Source organism: Antedon mediterranea, chromosome 2 (assembly GCF_964355755.1).
Source record: "Antedon mediterranea chromosome 2, ecAntMedi1.1, whole genome shotgun sequence".
Taxonomy (NCBI): Eukaryota; Metazoa; Echinodermata; class Crinoidea; order Comatulida; family Antedonidae; genus Antedon; species Antedon mediterranea.
Genome location: NC_092671.1, coordinates 24,728,319 through 24,734,445, shown reverse-complemented (window position 1 = coordinate 24,734,445; position 6,127 = coordinate 24,728,319).

Genomic DNA, 6,127 nt, shown 5'->3' with positions numbered 1-6,127 from the left:
TCAGTGTGTGCTTGCTTACTTATTTACCTTTCTCATAAATTGTCAGTGTTTTCATTTTGATGACGTCGTCACGCGTAAAAACTTGAATAACGTAGGTCGTGTAATTTCACCTTCGCCGTAAATTTGAATATCTTACAGCTCTTCAGAATTGAAGGTTACCTTGATGATTATAATTTATTATGAAAGCTGATGAAATGTAGATATGAATTCATATAAAAACAAAGCCTATCGGATGTTGTGACGTTAACATATGGCCAGATGAAGTTAAGAAGTAGTTTTTTCATCTTTTTCGTCAAAGTTATACAATTTTCAAAGAGCGCGCACAGCGCTTCTACGTGCCAGATTCTCTTCCAATTCTTATATTTATTTGCTCAATTCATTATCTTTCGAAATTGTCATCTTTGAGTTTATTTTGATAATTGCATCATACCAAAAAATTAGAACATGATGTGTGTCCCGTAATTTCACCTATGCTACACTGTATATAGATATACAGTATATACTGTACATATTGTATATGGCATATAATAGGCACAATTCAGCTATATAAGTGTATGCATCATGTCATAGGATGGCGTACATCAACTTTTTACGATCGTATGTTAACGTACGTGCATGTTTAAAAAATGTTAATTTCATTAAAATGATAACAATGATCACCTATAATTCGTCAAAGTGACGAATTAAATTCTAGTTGTTATTATTAGGTGATCATTTAGAATAAAATGATCACCTATTGTTATTGTACAAAATCTTTATTATTATTTAGTTATCCGCTTAGTAGCGGATAACTCCTTGTAATCGTCCTGTTTCATCAAATTTTTTTTCTGTATTATACTTCTTTCTTTCTGTCATTTTTGTGCGTCGCGTTTCTCTAAAACGTGTAGACAGAACATATCGTAACTTTGTCAACATATCGACATTTATGTGAACTTGTGCACCTCCTATTTTTGAATGACGTCAGAGTTGCGCAACGTGACTTACGTGCGATTTTATGAATTTCAATGATTGATCATAGACTAAAAACCAAACATAATTTTGTTTTGAAACTTTGTGAAAATTTAAGTCATATCAAGCGCAAACTTTCTATGGATTAAAAATAGCATGTTTCACAAAAAGTTACGCGCGCACGCGCGTTTAAAATTTTAACGTGCGAAATATAAACTTCTAATCAACTTTCTATGCGTTTCATGTCATTTTGAGCATGTCAAAAATTCCCACGCGCGCGAACAATTTTACGCACGCGGTGCACACGTAGCGTTAAAAACATATTTTTTTCGCGTGATTTATGTTTTTTCAGCCTTTTCTAGTAATGTTACCAAATTTTAAACAATTTCGACTTAAAATTACGTCATACGAGCACGTCGAATTAGATAATTTGCACGCGTATTTGGTGAAAAAGTTCAAAAATTCGTCAAAATTATGCCTATTTTTAAACAGTCATAGATTCTAAACTACATGGAGAACTTTTTTTTAATTACATATTCTGGAAGTTAATGAGTTGTAGATTTTGAATCATGCATTAATATGGCTAACCGGACATTGTGACGTCACCGTATGCCCACGCGAATATAAAATATAGGATTTTTGTATCTTTCATCATAGCGCATGACATTTAATAGAGCGCATCTCCAATTATCTGTTTTCCATTTTTACCCCGATTTTTATATTATCTAGGTCAATCAACTATCTTTCGTATGAGTTAAAAATATTTTAATATTTATGACGTCATCATGTCTAAAAATGTAAATAACGTGGGTCACTTATTTTCGTCCTTACAGTAAATTTCAATCTGTTATAGCTCGTCAGAATAAAACGTGATAATCATGATTAAAACGTTTTCTGGAAGCTATTGGATTGTAGATACGAATTTATGTAAACATTTTCCCAATCGGATCTTGTGACGTCATCATATGGCCAGTTGAATAAAAAAAGTCGTATTTTCATATTTTTCGTCATAGTTCATTATATTCAAAAGAGCGCGCATCAATATTAAACGTATTCAAATTTCTTCTACACGTTAATATGTTGTTGCTGAGATAATTTCCTTCCGAAATTGCTATCTTAGTGTTTCATCTTGATACCGTCGCCATGTTACAAATTTGAATAAATGGCAGGTCCCGTAATTTCACCTCTTCTACACTGTATGTAACATGTATACAGATTATACTGTTTTCATGTATATACTATATGACACAAAATTGACAGAATTCAGCACTAACAACATATCATATTCTTCAGATCAGGTCATAATGCCATAATTTTTTTCTGTGTGCAATATTCTAACGTATGACGTGCACGTGGCGTTTGTCGTGCGGATAACTAACTCGTCAAAGTGACGAGTTACATGTCTAGTGTTATTATTCTTCTTTCTGTACACTTTTTGTTTAGCAATTATCTCAAAAAGTTGAATAACAATGATCACAACAATTTCACAATGTCTTTCAAATACTTTAACTTAGCCATAATAAGCTTTTCAGCGTGATCACTCTACCGTGACGTCACGTATACGCGATTTTGTGAAATCACATTATCAATCATATGTCCATAACTGATTATCACATATTTATGAAATTCACTACACGTAAATTTCAGGTCAAGGTAAAAAATATTAGCAAATAAAAACTCGTGCGTCTCAAGGTCATGCACGTGAAATCGCGCGTAAAAATTTTAAAAAGCTCAAAATTAAGTTTTGATCAATTTAGAGCATGAAATAGGCCATTTGCGTGTTTTAAAAAATTACTGCGCAAAAACATGTTTCTGCGCACGCGATTTTTAAAAAGCGTAAAAAATAAAATTTGATGTATACATCACATTCTACTCATAATCCCTAGTACATTCTACGACTTTGAGTCCATTCAGACTTAAAATAACGCTATACGAGCACGTTAAAAATGACAAAATGCGCACATTAATTGTACAAAGTGCTAAAAATGGTAAAAAGTAGGGCCTTTTTAAAATGAATATAACTCTTCAGAATGGAAGATGACCCCAAATTTTTTTAACTTAATATGGAAGTAAATGAGTTGTAGAGATAAATGTATATACACATTAGACGTACAAAATGATATGACGTCATCAAAAGGCCACTTGAATTTAAAAATTAGTAATTTTTATCTTTTTGTGTGGGTTATCACATTCAATAGAGCGCATCTCCGTTATTTGAACCCAATTTTCGCAAAAATTTTAGTATGTGCTTGCTCAATTAATTATCTTTCTCATGAGTTGTCAACATTTTTATTTTGATGATGTCATCACGGGTAAAAACTTGAAAAACCAAGGTCGTGTATTTTCAGCTACACCATACATTTGAATATCTTACAGCTCTTCAGAATTAAAGGTGACCTTGAAGATTATAATTTATTATCAAAGCTGATGAAATGTAGATATGAATTCATATAAAAATTAGGCCTATCGGATGTTGTGACATTATGAAATGGTCAGTTGAAGTTAAAAAGTAGTTTTTTTCTCTCTTTCGTCAAATGTATACAAATTTCAAAGAGCGCGCATTGCGCTTCTACGTGTCAAATTCTCTTCCAATCCTTATATTTATTTGCTCAATTCATTATCTTTCGAAATTGTCATCTTCGAGTTCATTTTGATAATTCCATCATACCAAAAATTTAGAACACGATGTGGGTCCCGTAATTTCACCTATGCTACACTGTATATAGATATACAATATACTGTACATATTGTATATGACACATAATAGGTACAACTCAGTTCTATAAGTGTATAAGCATCATTTCATAGGATGGTGTACATCAACTTTTTACGAACGCATGTTAACGTACGTGCTTGTTTAAAAAATGTTAATTTCATTTAAATGATAAAAATGATCACCTATAATTCGTCAAAGTGACGAATTAAATTCTAGTTGGTTATCCGCAACGAAGTTGCAGGATAACCTCTTGTGATTGTACGAAATCAACCTGTATGATTTTTGTGTAACGCTTTTCTCTAAAACTCGCAAACATAACATTTCGGTAACTATCTTAACATATTGACATTTACGTAACGTCGTCAAGCGAAGCTTTTCATGACTTTTACAATTGCGCAACGTGACTTACGCGCGATTTAACGATTTTGTCGTATTTAACATAGCTCGACAACCAAAAAACATTTCAACTTGAAACTTTGCAAAAGTTTAATTTATATCATGCGCTAACTTTCTGTTGAAAAAAATTGCGTGTTCTACACAAAGTTACGCGCGCACGCGCATTTAAAATTTAAAAATGCGCAAAATTAATTTCTAATCAACTTTCTACGCGTTTCATGTCGTTTTAAGCATGTCAAAAATTCCCACGCGTGCGCACATTTTTACGTGTGCGGTGCGCACGTAGTATTGAAAACGTACTTTTTTCACGTGATTTATATTTTTCCAGCCTTTTCTAGTAATTTTACCAAATTTTAAACAATTTCGACTTAAAGATACGTCATACGAGCACGTCGAATTGGACAATTTGCGCGCGTTTTTTATGAAAAGGTTAAAAAATTCGTTTAAAATATGCCTTTTTTTAAACAGTCGTAATTTCTAAACTAGACGGTCAACTTTTTGTGGATGGCATATTCTGGAAGTAGATGAGTTGTAGATATCGGATCAGGTATTAATATGGCTAACCGGACATTGTGACGTCATCGTATGGCCACGCGAATATAAAATTTAGGATTTTTGTATCTTTCGTCATAGCTCATCACATTGAATAGAGCGCATCTCCACTTATCCGTTTTCTATTTTCACCCCGATTTTGATATTGTCTAGGTCAATCAAGTATCTTTCGCATGAGTTAAAAATATTTTAATTTTTTTGACGTCATCATGCCTAAAAATTTAAATCACGTGTGGCATCAATTTCATCTTTACAGTAAATTTTAATCTGTTATAGCTGGTAAGAATAAAATGTGATAATCACGATTAAAATTTTTTCTGGAAGCTATTGGATTGTAGATACGAAATTATGTAAAAATTTTGCCAATGGGATGTTTTGACGTCATCATATGGCCAGTTAAATAAAAAAGGTCGTATTTTCATCTTTTGCGTCAAAATTCATTACATTTAAAAGAGCGCGCATCAATATTTCACGTATTCAAATTTCTTCTACACGCTAATACGTTGTTGCTGAGATAATTTCCTTTCGGAATTGCTACCTTCGCGTTTCATTTTAAAACCGTCAACATGTTAAAAATTGCAACAAATAGCGGGTCCCGTAATTTCACCTATTCTACACTGTATGTGATATGGATACAGATTATACTGTGTATACTATATATGAATTTAAATAATAAAATTCAGCAATAACAACATATCATATTCTTCAGTTCAGGTCATAATGCCAACGTGAACACTTCCTTTTGTCCTCAACCTATCCCCTTAATGTTAATGTTGCACCACTTGCGCGGCGGATAACCAAACTCGTCAAAGTGACGAGTTACATGTCTAGTTATTCTTCTTTCTGTACACTTTTTGTTTAGCAATTATCTCAAAAAGTTGAATAACAATGATCACAAAAATTTCACAATGTCTTTCAAATACTTTAACTTAGCCATAATAAGCTTTTCAGCGTGATTACTCATCCGTGACGTCACGTATACGCCATTTTGTGAAATCACATTATCAATCATATGTCCATAATTCATTATCACATATTTATGAAATTCACTACACGTAAATTTCAGGTCAAGGTAAAAAATATTAGCAAATAAAAACGCACGCGCACGTATAGACATGCGCGTGAAATCGCGCGTTAAAAATTTAAAAGGCTCAAAATTAAGTTTTGATCAATTTAGAGCATGAATTGGGCCATTTGCGTGTTTCAAAAAATTACTGCGCAAAAACACGTTTTTGCGCGCGCGATACTTAAAAAGCGTAAAAATACGATTTTTTTGTAGAAATCGCATTCTACTCACCATCCTTAGTACATTAACCAAATTTGAGTCAGTTCCGACTTAAAATAACGCTATACGAGCAGGTTCAAAATGTCAAAATGCGCAAATTAATTTCACAAAAGTTCTGAAAATGGTGAAAAATAAGGCATTTTTAAAATGAAAATAACTCTTCAGAATGCACGATGACCCCTAAGTTTTTTAACTTATTCGGGAAGCCATTGAGTTGTAGATATAAATGT